Here is a 15,875-nt window from a genome sequence, read left to right on the forward strand (position 1 = left end):
ATAGATCTGATTTATTAGAGTATAAGACTACAAAAGACACAAAAACCGCTCCAATATTGCCAATCATTTTTAACTTCAATAACAAAAGCAATGTTATGAAGAAGATAATAAAAAAACATTGGCATATATTAAAACAAGATGACACTTTGGCTGGAATCATTCCCGATAATCCACATGTGATATTTAGAGGAGCACCCAGCTTTAAGTCTATTCTTACAAGTAATTACACTAAATATAAGCAAAGCACCTTATCCCCTAGTCCCTCTATTTTTTTAAACAAACCGAGTGGTTTCTTTAAATGTAACAGATGTATTGTATGCAAACGTACTAGCGATACCGTTAAATCTAAAACTACATCATTTACATCAACAATCACACAGAAAACGTATCAAATAAAACATTTTATTCATTGTAATACGAAAAACGTAATTTATCTTCTGGAATGTCCTTGTGGGCTCCAATATGTGGGTATGACCACAAGGGATTTAAAAACGAGATTAGCCGAACATTGTAGAAATATTCTAAAAGGCTACGAGAATCATTCAGTCTCAAAACATTTTCTACAACATGGAAAGAATCCAAAATATCTTAAATGTATCGGTATAGACACCTGTAATATTCCATGGAGAGGAGGAGACATTAAAAAAGTTTTAGGTAAAAAAGAAATGGAATGGGCATACAATCTAAAAACCCTTGCTCCCACGGGGCTAAATATTGACTTTGATCTTTTTAATTTTTTTATAACAGATTATTATTACTATTTTACTTTCTTATATTTCATACACACATATTTTTATATTTGCAATTTATTTATTTATTTTTATTTTATTTATATTAATTTTTTTAAAAAAAATTTTTTTATTTTTTTTCCAGTTTATATACACCTATTATGCCTATATACCTCCTATGTGCTCCTTTTTATTATACATTTTTATTTTATATACTTTATTTTATACCCCCAAAAAACACCTTGTTTTATCTTTTTAAATAATCAATTATTTAATCCCATGCCTAAATTAAAATTAAAAATATTAAGTTTCCATGGGTGCCCAAGCTGGGGTTCGAACTTGTGCTTTGTTGGACTGACTGTCTGCTTGCTTATGCAGGCAGATAGCTTATCTCCTGAGCCACATTCCCAGACTAAATAGCCACCTCTAATGTAACATGCGTTCCACATTGCGATCACGTGATGCGGAAGTGCTGTTTAGCTGCGCGTCACGTGATCATTTTAAAATGGTTATTTTAAGTCTTTTAAACCTTCGTTTTTGTGTTTAAATGAATGTACCTATATTATATGCTTTATATGTACAATAATTTATGTTTTATTCAGTTATTTGATTTGTATCTTTATATTATGCTACTGATGACGTCATTTTGGCGGGATTTTCAAAATTACAAACATTACTGTATCTTATATAAACCATTGTATGTCAGGTGTGTCCCTCTTTTACTATTATCTACTTGAAGAAGCCCTTGCGGCGAAACACGTTTAGATATTAATTTTATTATTTTACAATAAAGAAAATACTTTGGCATAAAACATTTTATAGCCATTTTGATTTCTTTTCTTTTTCACCGGACTATACATATACTATCTACCTGACGAGAAGCCTAAAGAATCCTTAGGTGGGGATGATACCACCCAAGCGCCTACATTGAGCAGTACAAGCCTGCTCTATATACTGTGAGTAGTATATTTATTCTCTTTTTATACCTTTTAATTACTATACAGAGAGCACTATATACTTTATTTTATCTCCCTGGGTCGAATAATACCAACTTGGACGTTGAATCTGAGCCAGATACTCGCCAATCAATATTACTCCGCATATCCTTGAGTGGGGATTATTCCACTTCACGTGCGTTATATCAGAGCTAGGTTCTAGCTCTGAAAAGTGTGAGTAAGACTACTTTTATTTTATTTACCATTTTATTCATCTATATACTGTGCCATTGGAGTTCCTCTTGCTTTTTTCTTCACATATTACTTCACTGGATTTCAAGGACACCTTTGTGAAGACACACCCCATTTTACGCCTCAGGATCCCTGTTCTTATACACGGCATCTACCATTATGGACTTATGATAAGTGCTTTGGACTATTGCCAATTATACATTTATATTTCATTTAATATTAAATTGTATTATTTTATATTATTTATTATACACTCTTATATGTTTTACTGTATATTTTAGGCGCAACCTTTTTTTGTTCTATTTTATAACCGTGTAAATGCTTATACTAGCCGACGTGGCACGAACAGACGTCTTTAGCAATGTTTAATCGACTATAATCACTTCCATATATGTTAAAATCATAGCACGTTTATTGTCTTCAGCTGGATGAATCCGCCGTGGCCTAACACAATAGACGAGCAAAACTAGCTTGTACTTAATATGTTTAAATTGTAAAAAATGTTCCTAACCTGTTTTATTCATACAAAAAATGTGCAGTATATTCTTGCATAACAATGTACACCATTGAAACGCCTGTGACTGCTGTTGTGGCGCCACAGGCTACTCTGTCAAGTATTCAAATGCACAAAGAAAAATAAAGAATTAAAAAAAAAAAAAAAAAAAAACAATCAGAGGCGCCCCTGCCTGGTGGCACTCTGCAATTCCTGAAACTCAGATTCAGAAGCCGGATGCCGCCTGGAGGACCTGGAGAGCGGTGCTGGAGGCGACATTTGGGGTTAATGGGATTCTATAGTCTTAGGAAATCTGTATTTCTAGCACTACAGTGCCCTCTGGTCCCCCTTTCCCACGCGGCCCTCCTCTACCTGTCTCACATAAAGGGTTAAAAATCCTTTAGTAACTTACCCGATTACAGCGACGATGCCCCTCCTCCAATGGAGGTGACCTATTGCACCTCATTGCGAGTGCTGCAAGTACATTAGGCCCACCCCATAGGAAAGCATTGACTCCATGCCTTTCTATGGGTATTTTATTGACGCTGTCTGTCCCCACGCAGCGTTATTTGAGGTACCGAGAGTCTGGTAAACTCTCGAAAATGCCTCTTGTGGCTGTCTGGTAGAGAGAGGCTGTGTTAGTATTATAATGTAAACATTGCAGTGTTTCAAAAAGGGGGACGGGAACACTGCACCAAGACCACGTGAATGAGCGGAAATGGTCTGGGTGCCTATAGTGTACTTTTAAACCCATCAAGATCGGTTCAACCCCTTAAGGTATGAGGGTGCCCAGGGCCTTCTGGCACCATAACTTCATTTAGATTAAGTTGTTATGGTGACTGGAGTGTCTCTTTAAGATGATCATAAATAGCATCAGATCATTATGTGTATTTAAAAATCTGGCATTTCTAATTACTCATTTCCCTTTTCAGGTTTCAAATAAAAAAATTTATTCCAATAAAGTGCTTATTTAAAAGCTTACTTTTCCTCCTTCTAAGGACTTGTGTAGCAATTTGTAAGGGTTGGGGCCTAAATCAGTGTCATATTGGGTGCTGGATTACAGAATATTCCCGGAAAGAAAAAAACAAAAAAAACAAAAGCAGCACAAACTGTGACAAACGCTCCTTACTCTGTGCGTTTGCCACAAACTCCTGGACGAGTGTGGAAGCTAGCCTCTTGCCCACTGACTATGGGCCATATACATACTGACAAATGCAATATTTTCCCTTCTGTTCTCAAGAAATCTCCCTACTAGTTTGTTTTTATAGTTTCCTGAACAGAAACACTTTCCCTACGTTCGGTAGATAAGTCTACCGATCACCGACCACCGCGATGGATCATTAACTACAAAGAAACCACAGACTTAAGTGCTTTCTCTGTGTGGGCAGTATTCGTATAACCGAACGCCATGTGCTGGAGAAAACGATGGACATCTTGTCACATGAACGCAGGCAGCTGGACTTGGTCGTCGAGTGTCTGGAACTCTAAGTCAGACACTCGACCTCGCGAACACCGGTAAAATCATACAAACACCTGCTTCTTTCCGGGACAAGCCAGGAGAGCGCTGTTCGGTAGGCTTGTTCGCATGAACAAGGCGAACAAACGCTACCTATGAGCCAGGGGAACCTTTCAACAGTTTGTTCAAAACTTTACCCCGGTTGCGATTCGTCTGTATTCGTGGGATCTGAGCGCTCAGATCCAGGCTATCCAGTGATGTAATATTTGTGGGGGTTCCTATATGTCTTATGTGTATTGTTAATATTTTATGCCTAGTCATTCTGACTCAAAAAATTCATGGGCGTGTTGTGGGAATGTTTTACTGTATCCTTGCTGTGTATATAAGTGGGCCATAATAAAGACCGTATTATTGTACCCTTCATGAAGTCTAGGCTGATGTTTGGGTATACCAGAGCAATAATCACTGCTTCACTTGGGATTTGGGAGAACTACTGCGGATATACTCTGTCGAAATATAGGTATCCGTTACACAAACAAATATTTTAACATACAAAACGTAGCACAAACAAATTGTATATTTATTATTGTTTACACATAATGCTCAATATTTCCAAAAACAAACCGGCACAAATAATTTTTGCAGCACAAACCATCAAAAAAAAAAAATGTAGCTCTAATGAAAGTTATATTTGTTTTTACAACGTAATAATGTTTGAAGCATAGTGGGTGGGGTTAGATCATATGTAATGCTTAATATCTCCAAATCCAAAGTAGCACAAACACATTTTTGCAGCACAAACTAATGGTATATTCGTATTTACAATTTAAAAATATGAGGTGCCAACTTTACACAGCTGAGTCGAATTGGATGGCAGGTTATATAATTTTCCATGAACAAAGTGTTATAACTAAAAAACCAAAGACGCACAAATATGGGACATACTAAAAGGAATGACAGATTGGAATGCCCATAGACTTTAACAAGGCAGTGGAATGCCCATAGAGAATAATGGAAACAAAAGATTTCAATTAGAGACAAAACTATTACACCTATGAAATAAATCTTTTGCCACAATACTCTCCAGATTTAGTGTCAATTTTTGAAATTGAGATTAAGTGGGATTATCATTGTTTTCTATGGAATGACAATGGTGAATGACTAAAGAGAATGCCCATAGACTATAATGGGAGGCAACACACAAACTATTTTGCAGGTAAATCTGTGTAATGCAGCAAATTCATCTTTACCACAGGTGTTCCCCAAGTACATCAGTAGATTGTAAAATGAAAAGTAACTGGGATTATAGCTCTTTTCTATGGAATGACAGGTAAATGATACAATGGAATGCCCATAGACTATAATGGGAAGCAATATGTGACTTGGACTCTGAACCGTGAAGGTTCAGTGTAAATTCTTGAAATTGCCCAAGCCACACGTGTAGCGACGGAACTGCCACCAGTGCAGTTGTACCGGGGCCGGCCGCACGCTAATGGGGCCCATTGGGTGGCCCATGCACTTAGTGCCACCCGATGGGCCCTATATCTTCAGGGGCACTGTCAGCACTGTGACCGTGTAATAGCGCGACAGGGCCCCTTGAAGAAAAAATAAATGCAGCCGCAACGCAAGTGCTGCTCGGAGGAAGTGACGGCCGGTCACTTCCTCCCAGCTCACTCTGCGCAGGAGGAGAGGCAGCGTGGAGGCCTTGAAGAGGGAGAGCCATGCTGACTCCCATCAGCCCCAGTCACCCTCCTGCAAAGAAACGGTAAGAAACAGGAGGGTGGCTGACAAATGAGCTGTCTGTGTCAGTGTGTACGTCTGTCAGTATGTGTATATATGTACGTCTGTCAGTATGTGTATATATGTACGTCTGTCAGTATGTGTATATATGTACGTCTGTCAGTATGTGTATATATGTACGTCTGTCAGTATGTGTATATATGTACGTCTGTCAGTATGTGTATATGTATGTATGAGTATCATTGTATGTCTGTATGAATATATGTCAGTGTCTGTATGCATGCATGTCAGTGTCTGTATGCATGCATGTCAGTGTCTGTATGCATGCATGTCAGTGTCTGTATGCATGCATGTCAGTGTCTGTATGCATGCATGTCAGTGTCTGTATGCATGCATGTCAGTGTCTGTATGCATGCATGTCAGTGTCTGTATGCATGCATGTCAGTGTCTGTATGCATGCATGTCAGTGTCTGTATGCATGCATGTCAGTGTCTGTATGCATGCATGTCAGTGTCTGTATGCATGCATGTCAGTGTCTGTATGCATGCATGTCAGTGTCTGTATGCATGCATGTCAGTGTCTGTATGCATGCATGTCAGTGTCTGTATGCATGCATGTCAGTGTCTGTATGCATGCATGTCAGTGTCTGTATGCATGCATGTCAGTGTCTGTATGCATGCATGTCAGTGTCTGTATGCATGCATGTCAGTGTCTGTATGCATGCATGCCAGTGTCTGTATGCATGCATGCCAGTGTCTGTATGCATGCATGCCAGTGTCTGTATGCATGCATGCCAGTGTCTGTATGCATGCATGCCAGTGTCTGTATGCATGCATGTCAGTGTCTGTATGCATGCATGTCAGTGTCTGTATGCATGCATGTCAGTGTCTGTATGCATGCATGTCAGTGTCTGTATGCATGCATGTCAGTGTCTGTATGCATGCATGTCAGTGTCTGTATGCATGCATGTCAGTGTCTGTATGCATGCATGTCAGTGTCTGTATGCATGCATGTCAGTGTCTGTATGCATGCATGTCAGTGTCTGTATACCAGTACCAATGTATGTCATTATGAATGTATGTCTGTGTGTGTGTGTATGGATATCAGTGTCTGTATGCATGTATCTATGTCTGTCAGTATGTATGCATGCCAGTGTCAATGTATGCCAGTATGAATGTATGTATGTCAGTGTCTGTATGTCCTTATGCGTGTGTGTGTCTGTATGTGTCACGATTCGGGGAACCTAACACGCTAACACACACACAGAAAAGGTGCAGTACCGGACCTTAGAGTGGCCGGGCTAAGCACACACAGAATAGTCAGGAGACAAGCCGAGTAAGGGGAACCAGAAGACAGGATAACGAGAAACAAGCCGAGGTCAAAGGGTAGGAGAAAGTCACAAAGTCAGTTTAACAAGCCAGAGAGTACGTAACACATGTTCAGTATCAATACTAGTAAGCAAAGACCACAACAGGACAGGGAGGAACAGGAAAGGTAAGTATTTAAACCCTGTGGTTAATTCTGATTGGATAACTTCCAATCAGAATTAACAATCACACGTGGGAGATATCTATGTCTCCCACTGTGATTGTCGTACTGTGTCTTTAACGCCGGGTCAGGTGGCTGACCGCGGTGTGTACAAGAGTGGGCGGTCCCCCAGCGTTCAGCGTCATGCATGCTGCTGCTGGGGGACGGAGAGGAGGACGCGGGCGGCATCTGAGGCTGGGAGGATGCCGCCCAGCGAGCGTATGCCGGGAAAGGACCCGCGGACGGCTGGAGGGTGAGTGCCGCGAGCGGACTGCAGCCTCCCCTCGCAGCCGCCCGCGGGATCCTGACAGTATGTATGTTATTATGTGTCTGTCTGTCAATATGTATGACTGTGTGTCTGTATATGTGTGCCTATATGCGTGTATGTCTATTTCAGTATGCGTGTCTGTTAGTATGTATCTTTGTGTGTATCTGTGTCCTTTTGTAACAGTGCGTGTGTTTGTGTCTGTCTGTGTGTGTGTGTGTGTGTGTGTGTGTGTGTGTGTATTCCTGTGGGCGGGCTTGGACGCGGGCTCCCAGGGGCCCAGACACGCAACTAAGTTAGGGGCCTTAAAATTTCTGATGGCGGCCCTGTATACAACCTAGAAATTTTGACTTGGGGTGCCCTGGGAAAATACTGAAATTAAGGGCACCTTTAACCTAAAATGTTTGGGAACAACTGGAACAAAACATAGCTCACATAGCTAAACAGCAATGTAACCAAACCACTTATTATTGGTATTTATATAGCTCCAACTTATTTCAAAGCGCTTTACAATATTAGAACAGAAGGAAATTTAATGAAATGAGACAATTATAAAGTCTTACATGAACAATAGGTTGATGAGGATCCTGCTCAGACAAGCTTACAATATAGAGACACTTAAAACAGATGAAGTGGTCTGGTTGTCTATAGCAGGCCCGGACTGGCCATCGGGCACACCGGGCAAATGCCCGGTGGGCCGCGATGGCCGTGGGGCCGAGGCCGGCAGGGGAAATCTCCCCTGCCAGCCCCTGCAGGGCCAGCGCTATCCAAGCACCAACCCTGCTGTGTGTCTCCATGGACCGGTGGGGAGATCAAAGATCTCCCTCACTGGCCCAGAGACACTGAGATGCGGCCGCGGGCTGGGGAGGGAAGGAGGGAGGCAGGAGAGAGTACCGGCGGAGCTCTAGCCAGCAGCTCCCCGGGTCCTATCGCGAGGTCTGAGCGTTGCCGCGGTTACCGCAGAAACGCTCAGATCTCGCGAGAGTTAACTCTAGCCTGCAGGTTAGAGTTCACTCTCACCACTGGACCACCAGGGAAGGAAGCATGGCTCCCCACCCCCAGGAAGAACGGATCCCCACCTCCCTCCCAGGCAGACCGGCTCCCCAACCCCTCCCAGGCTAAGGTAAGAAGGGAGTGGGGGGGGCGGGGGGGGATATAATTTTTATTTTTATTATTAATAAAAAAAAATATATATTTTTTTTAAATTAAAAATACATTCACACACAGCACCCTCAGACACACACAGCACACTCCCACACATACACATACATATATATATATAAAAAATAACCCTCAGTGAGTTAACAAAGAAAACCTAGAATGTGACAGCAGATAAAAACACCCTCACACATACAATACGTCCAAATATCTCTCTCTCTCTATATATATATATATATATATATATATATATATATATATATATATATATATATATATATATATATATACACACATACACACATATACACACACACTACAGCACCCCTCACACTGCACCACTACACACATTACGCTCCAGATATACACGCTAGATCCCTTACCCCATATGCACTCTTAATCCTATATACACACACACACACACACACACACACACTCTCTCCTATACACACTCTGGGTCCTTTACACACTAGAACTCCTACACACACAGCATTCCTTGTCAGCAAACACATACAACATTCTCTAAACACACCCTCTCTACAACCCCTACACACACTACGTCACCTATATACACACACACTACAGCCCGTATACATACACTCGCTACATCCCCTATAACACTATGCTCCCTATACACACACACACACACACACACACACACTCTACAGCCCCTAGCCACACATATTACACCACAAACACAAATGAAATTGACCTATTTACACAATACCACACCACACTCTACACACACGCAATCCCACAAGCAGGCTCCAAACACATGCACCATACACTTTCCTGGCCCTTCTGTCCTCTGGTATCCCACTTGTGGAGACACCAGAGACAATTTAAAAGCAAACACAGCGCAAGCATGTTATTAAATTTGCTTGCGCTGCGCAGAACAAATCCAGGGCCTTTTTCTAATGCCAGAGCTCTTCAGTGGGGCTCTGCGCATTGAACCAACATGCTCACTTTGAGAGGGGGCGTGCTTGTAATTAGTGATGACAAAACACACCCTCTCTGGCTCCGCCCCCTTCTTAGGGGGCCGCTCTGATTGAAAAATGCCCGGGCCTAATTTTTTTCCCAGTCCGGCGCTGGTCTATAGTGTCATTTTCTCTCTGTGCTCCTAACCTGGCTTGTCCTTGCACTCAGGATGACACCTGTTATCCTGTGCTCAGCTAGTACAAGCACATCCGCTCACTCTATTGGTTAAAGCACAGTCATAAACTTGAAAATGTTTACATTGTAACAAACTTTAAAATAAATCTATATTTTATTTATACATTGTAACAAACATAGCATTTCTTAATAGCTGTCTAACACCAGACTGATCAGCAGTTGCCAACTGAAGCCAAAAGCACTTCTCTGAAAAGAAATTGGTGCTGCAATGGCTTCCTGTAACAAGGCATATATGTGTGGCCGTAATGAAGACTTATCATTAGACGAAGTCTACAAAATCCTTTCTAAAATAGAATTTTATGAAAGCGAACTAATATCACTGCCACCTGTACTACCAAGAGGAGGTGAGGGGTTTCTCTATTGCCCCTCAGATACAATTGCTGGTCATGAGCATGACTTCCGATATGATCAGTACAGATGGATATCCAAAGGATCCAACTTTCATGGTAAGCACAAGTATCTTCCGGAAGTACTTAAAAGATACTATTACTTAAAGGATCCAAATGGGAAAAAGAAAGATTCCCTGCATGGTTTTCGCAAACATGTGTACTGCTTACGAGAATGTAAGAATTTAAGAAAACATTACCTACTACATTACTTGGGTGATGAAAGTTTACATCGTGAAGTATGCCATGGGAACAGTAAACTATCCAACAAAAGTTTTGTTTCCACAATGAAAAGTGCCATCACAGAAATAAAGGAGTCTGTGCAACAGAGAGAGACAATGAGCACTTACAAACATTTACTAAGCCAATATTCATACCGTGGATCTAACAAGCACATGAGTGTTGACCGGCCCAGAAACTTAAAACAGGTGCAAAATTTCTCCTATCAGGAAAAGAAGAAGAAAAGAGTCTGCAATGATGAAATATTTAGTCTGCTTGAACTGGCAGTTCACCTTGATGGATTATATAAAAAAGGTAACAATTTTTCCAAATCTTGCAGTTTCATTTGGGCACCCAGACATGTTAAGTAAAGCTCGGAAACTTATTTCTATATCAAATCAAGATGCTTCATTGCCACAACTGTTATCCTATGATACCATATTTAATGTTGGTGACTTTTCTCTCTCAACATTTGTGATGAGAAATATTACTTTAATTGGTAACCCCATTTTTCCTGTTGCTTTTCTTCTACATGAAAGAAAATTTAAAGCTTGCCATAGAGAATTTTTATGTGACATTCTAAACTGTTTGAATGGGTGCAAGATTACATGCATTCCCTTTGTTACTGACAGAGAAAGGGGTATTGCAGAACCTGTCCAGACATATTTTCCAAACATACCTCATTTATACTGCACAAACCATATTTTGAGAGATATAGATGCCTGGATAAGAAAGCATGGGGGAAAAAAAAGATGATTTAAAAGTGTTAAAGGACAACATAACACAGATGATTGATGCAGAATCTCTTTCAATGTTTGACCGTCTTTACAATTTGTTCAGACTAAAATGGAGCAAAGAATTTATAGATTATTTTGAAAGACAACTAAAGGATTGCATCTCAAAATATTCTGCTAAATTCCTAACATCCAAATTTGCTGCTTTTGTCAATGATAAGAATGCAACGAACAATATCAGTGAAAGTTTCAACAAAGTTATAAAGAACCAAAACGAATGGAAAGAACTGCCTGTTGATACGCTCGTTCTTGCAATGTTTTATATGCAGTGTTATTACCTGCATGAATTTGAACGAGCGCTCTGTGGACTTGGAAACTATGAAGTAAAAAAAGAGTTTTCCCATCTGAGAAGAAGAGTGACAGATATAGTATTCCCTGCTTTTTATCCACTTGAAACCATAATTGAGAACATCAAAAGTTCAGGTCCTGAGCCAGTGAAAGGAATAGAAAAGGGAAAACATTATCTAATGAGCCAAAAGGTCTTTAGCTAAATACTGCATAGAATCTGGTGGTATTACCCTCTGTCCACAGTCTTCAACATTTGTTGTACGTGGCATTTATGGTAGACTACATGCAGTAAAACTTCTTCCCGAACCTGCTGTTTGTTCTTGTCCCAGCACAGGGCTGTGCTATCATATTATAGCAGCTCAAATGTCAGTTGGGTGGAAGGAGGCAGTGGACAAGCAAACTTACTCATTGTCAATGCTTTGCAAAAAAAAAAACAGGTCGATCAATAAGATCAGGTAGGAAGAAACCAAGGAAAGGAGATTATGATTATGATGTTGAGCCAGCACCTGATTCAGTTCTTTACTGTTCACCTGAGAGAGAACATTTACAACAAAGAAGTTCTGGAGATCAGATATTTCAATCCAAATTAAAGCCAAAGTTTGAGATCTCAGACATAAGCATTGAAAACCAACCAAAACACTCTACACCAATAAAAGAAATGGCTCAAGGAAACGAAACTGATGTAGACAACGCATTGTCCCCATGGGATGTTCCAGCAGCAGATCTGGATTACAAACTGTTAGATACAGTGGAAAAAGAAATTCTGAAAAACATTGGATCCTGGAGAATGGCTTTGTGATGAAGTTATAGAAGAAGCCATAAGCAATTTTATCTGTCAGAGAAATCTCACACAAAAGGTTTTGCTGTGTCCCACCTTCATTTACCAGAGTATGGCAAGAGGCGCAACAGACATATTTTACAGCTTTCTGGGGAGACATGTTGCTTTAAATAAAGACATTCTCTTTCTTCCTTTCAATACAGATGCCTGGGGGCCTGGACAACACTGGTGCCTTTCTGTCATCATTTTCAACACCAAAGAAGTAATTTTTTTAGATTCTATGAAAGAAAAAGGAAAAACAAAAGAACACGCTGATATTGTTTTATCAATTGCCGCTGCATGTTATCAGTTAGCAAACATATCTTTTGCCAAAGAGGAATGGACAGTATACCTTTGTGAAGATGCAGTGCAACAAGACAACAGTTTTGACTGTGGTGTCTACACTATATGAAATGCTTATTCTATAATCTCTGGAGATCAGTATCGTAATATTGTTAGTCAACTTGTTCGTAAATGGATTGCATTTAATGTAGCACAACACAAACAGTGTAACTGCAAACGACAAAACAGAAAAAAAATTAACAAAGGTTCATACAGTAAAAAACACAAAGCACTTCTACAAATGAACATGAATGCCAATGTCATCGTGAAGCCACTAGCTAACTACATATTAACTCTTGTACATAAGGACAGCAGCGGATGGTCTACGTGTGCCCAGAATACTTGCCCTGGAACATTTACCACAACTGAGTGCATGGTTTTTTGTTGCAATTGTCGCCAATGGTATCATGCATCTTGTCTGTTAGAAAAAGCATCAAAGCTCCCAATATATTACCTATGTCAACAGTGCTCAGGATAAGGGGTTCTGCTGCTGCTCCCCAGTGCACTTTCCCTCTCCCATATTTACCTTGTCATTTCCAAGAAAGCAGCTGTGGTCACAGGTTATTTCAAATGTACAATATGACAATTAATTTTACCTGTAATAAACTTGAAAGCGACATGCATCAATAGAATTTTCTCAAACACTTTTATACAAGTATGTATATATACACCAAACAATAAGGTATACAGGTATTGAAAAAAAAAACAATAATACATTGTCAAAACGAATATCCAATTACACTTATACTGGTAACAATTACAATGATATTGGATGTTGCGTCAATAGTGCCTCCACAGATGGTGTTGGTGGGTTGGTACTTTCTCTCCCTTTATTGATGTCTCTCTGTCAGAACCAGGATGCAACAGGAACCAGATGCCCAATACCATCTGTGGAGGCACTCTTGACGCAACATTAATTCCATATCATTGTGAGTGTTACCAGTATAAGTGTAATTGGTAACACTAATAATCCCACTTAATCTCAATTTTAAAAATTGCCACTGAACTCGCAGAGTATGCCTGCAAAAGATTTACTTGATATGTTTTACGGTTCAGATTCTAAGTCACATATTGCTTCCCATTATAGTCTATGGGCATTCCATTGCATCATTTACCTATCATTCCATAGAAAAGAGCTATAATCCCAGTTACTTTTCATTTTACAATCTACTGCGGTACTTGGGGAACACCTGTGGTAAAGATGAATTTGCTACATTACACAGATTTACCTGCAAATGAGTTTATATGTTGCCTCCCATTATACTCTATGGGCATTCTCTTTAGTCATTCACCATTGTCATTCCATAGAAAACAATGATAATCCCACTTAATCTCAATTTCAAAAATTGCCACTGAACTCGCAGAGTATGCCTGCAAAAGATTTACTTGATATGTTTCACGGTTCAGATTCCAAGTCACATATTGCTTCCCATTATAGTCTATGGGCATTCCATTGCATCATTTACCTGTCATTCCATAGAAAAAAGCTATAATCCCAGTTACTTTTCATTTTACATTCTACTGCTGTACTTGGGGAACACCTGTGGTAAAGATGAATTTGCTACATTACACAGATTTACCTGCAAATGAGTTTATATGTTGCCTCCCATTATAGTCTATGGGCATTCTCTTTAGTCATTCACCATTGTCATTCTATAGAAAACAATGATAATCCCACTTAATTTCAATTTTAAAAATTGCCACTGAACTCGCAGAGTATGCCTGCAAAAGATTTACTTGATATGTTTCACGGTTCAGATTCCAAGTCACATATTGCTTCCCATTATACTCTATGGGCATTCCATTGCATCATTTACCTATCATTCCATAGAAAAAAGCTATAATCCCAGTTACTTTTAATTTTACAATCTACTGCTGTACTTGGGGAACACCTGTGGTAAAGATGAATTTGCTACATTACACAGATTTACCTGCAAATGAGTTTATATGTTGCCTCCCATTATACTCTATGGGCATTCTCTTTAGTCATTCACCATTGTCATTCCATAGAAAACAATGATAATCCCACTTAATCTCAATTTCAAAAATTGCCACTGAACTCGCAGAGTATGCCTGCAAAAGATTTACTTGATATGTTTAACGGTTCAGATTCTAAGTCACATATTACTTCCCATTATACTCTATGGGCATTCCATTGCATCATTTACCTGTCATTCCATAGAAAAAAGCTATAATCCCAGTTACTTTTCATTTTACAATCTACTGCTGTACTTGGGGAACACCTGTGGTAAAGATGAATTTGCTACATTACACAGATTTACCTGTGAATGAGTTTATGTGTTGCCTCCCATTATAGTCTATGGGCATTCTCTTTAGTCATTCATCATTGTCATTCCATAGAAAACAATGATAATCCCATTTAATCTCAATTTCAAAAATTGACACTGAATCTGGAGAGTATTGTGGCAAAAGATTTATTTCATATGTCTAATAGTTTTGTCTCTAATTGGAATCTTTTGTTTCCATTATTCTCTATGGGCATTCCTTTTATGTCCATTATTCTCTATGGGCATTCCACTGCCTTGTTAAAGTCTATGGGCATTCCAATCTGTCATTCCTTTTAGTATGTCCCCAAACAAGTGGCATATTTTGTTTTTAAAATGTAATGTGTGGTTCAAAGTGGGCAGAGGTTGACCATATATAATGTCTAATACCTACCAAACCAAATCAGCACAAATGTAAATTTTTGCAGCACAAATGAATGGCATATTTTTAATCACATTTTAAAAACCATAGCTGCCAACTTTACAAAGCTCAGTCGAATTGGTTGGCAGGTTACGTCATTTTCTCTGTAAAAAAAACAAACAAACAAACAAAAAAAACTGCTATAACTAAAAAAAAAAAAAAACAACACAAAGCAGCACAAATAAAAATTCAAACCGCAAAAAACAACCAGCCGGGTTTCATGTCTTTACATATTAGTTTTCCTGGCACTGCAGGACCCCTCTCCCTCCCACCCCCATCCCAAGTTGCTGAAGGGGTTAAAACCTCCATAAAACAAAGAATGACCAAAAAAAAAACTCAAACACGAAATAAAATAGGACAGAGATTTAAAGGGCACAAACTAATACTAACTAACCAGCCCGGTTGCAGGTCGTTTGGCTGTTGTAGGGGGGCTGGCTGACCTTTATTAAATTGCTCATTCTCTTAATAATAAAAGCAGCACAAATCTTATTTTTTACAGCACAAACATAGCACTAACGAAACACATTGGATTTTTTATTTGTGCCGATTGTAGGGGAGGCAGCTTCACAAAGCCAAGCTAAACATATATACAGCAA

The 15,875-nt window shown here is 39.5% G+C and overlaps 1 protein-coding gene across 1 annotated transcript in view; it reads right to left on the reverse strand.

Annotated features, from left to right (window-relative positions):
* LOC134611156 (lysophosphatidylserine lipase ABHD12-like) overlaps nucleotides 1-15,875 on the reverse strand; it is a 56,007-nt gene that overhangs the window by 34,932 nt on the left and 5,200 nt on the right. The window lies entirely within an intron of this gene.

This window comes from Pelobates fuscus, chromosome 5 (assembly GCF_036172605.1).
Source record: "Pelobates fuscus isolate aPelFus1 chromosome 5, aPelFus1.pri, whole genome shotgun sequence".
Taxonomy (NCBI): Eukaryota; Metazoa; Chordata; class Amphibia; order Anura; family Pelobatidae; genus Pelobates; species Pelobates fuscus.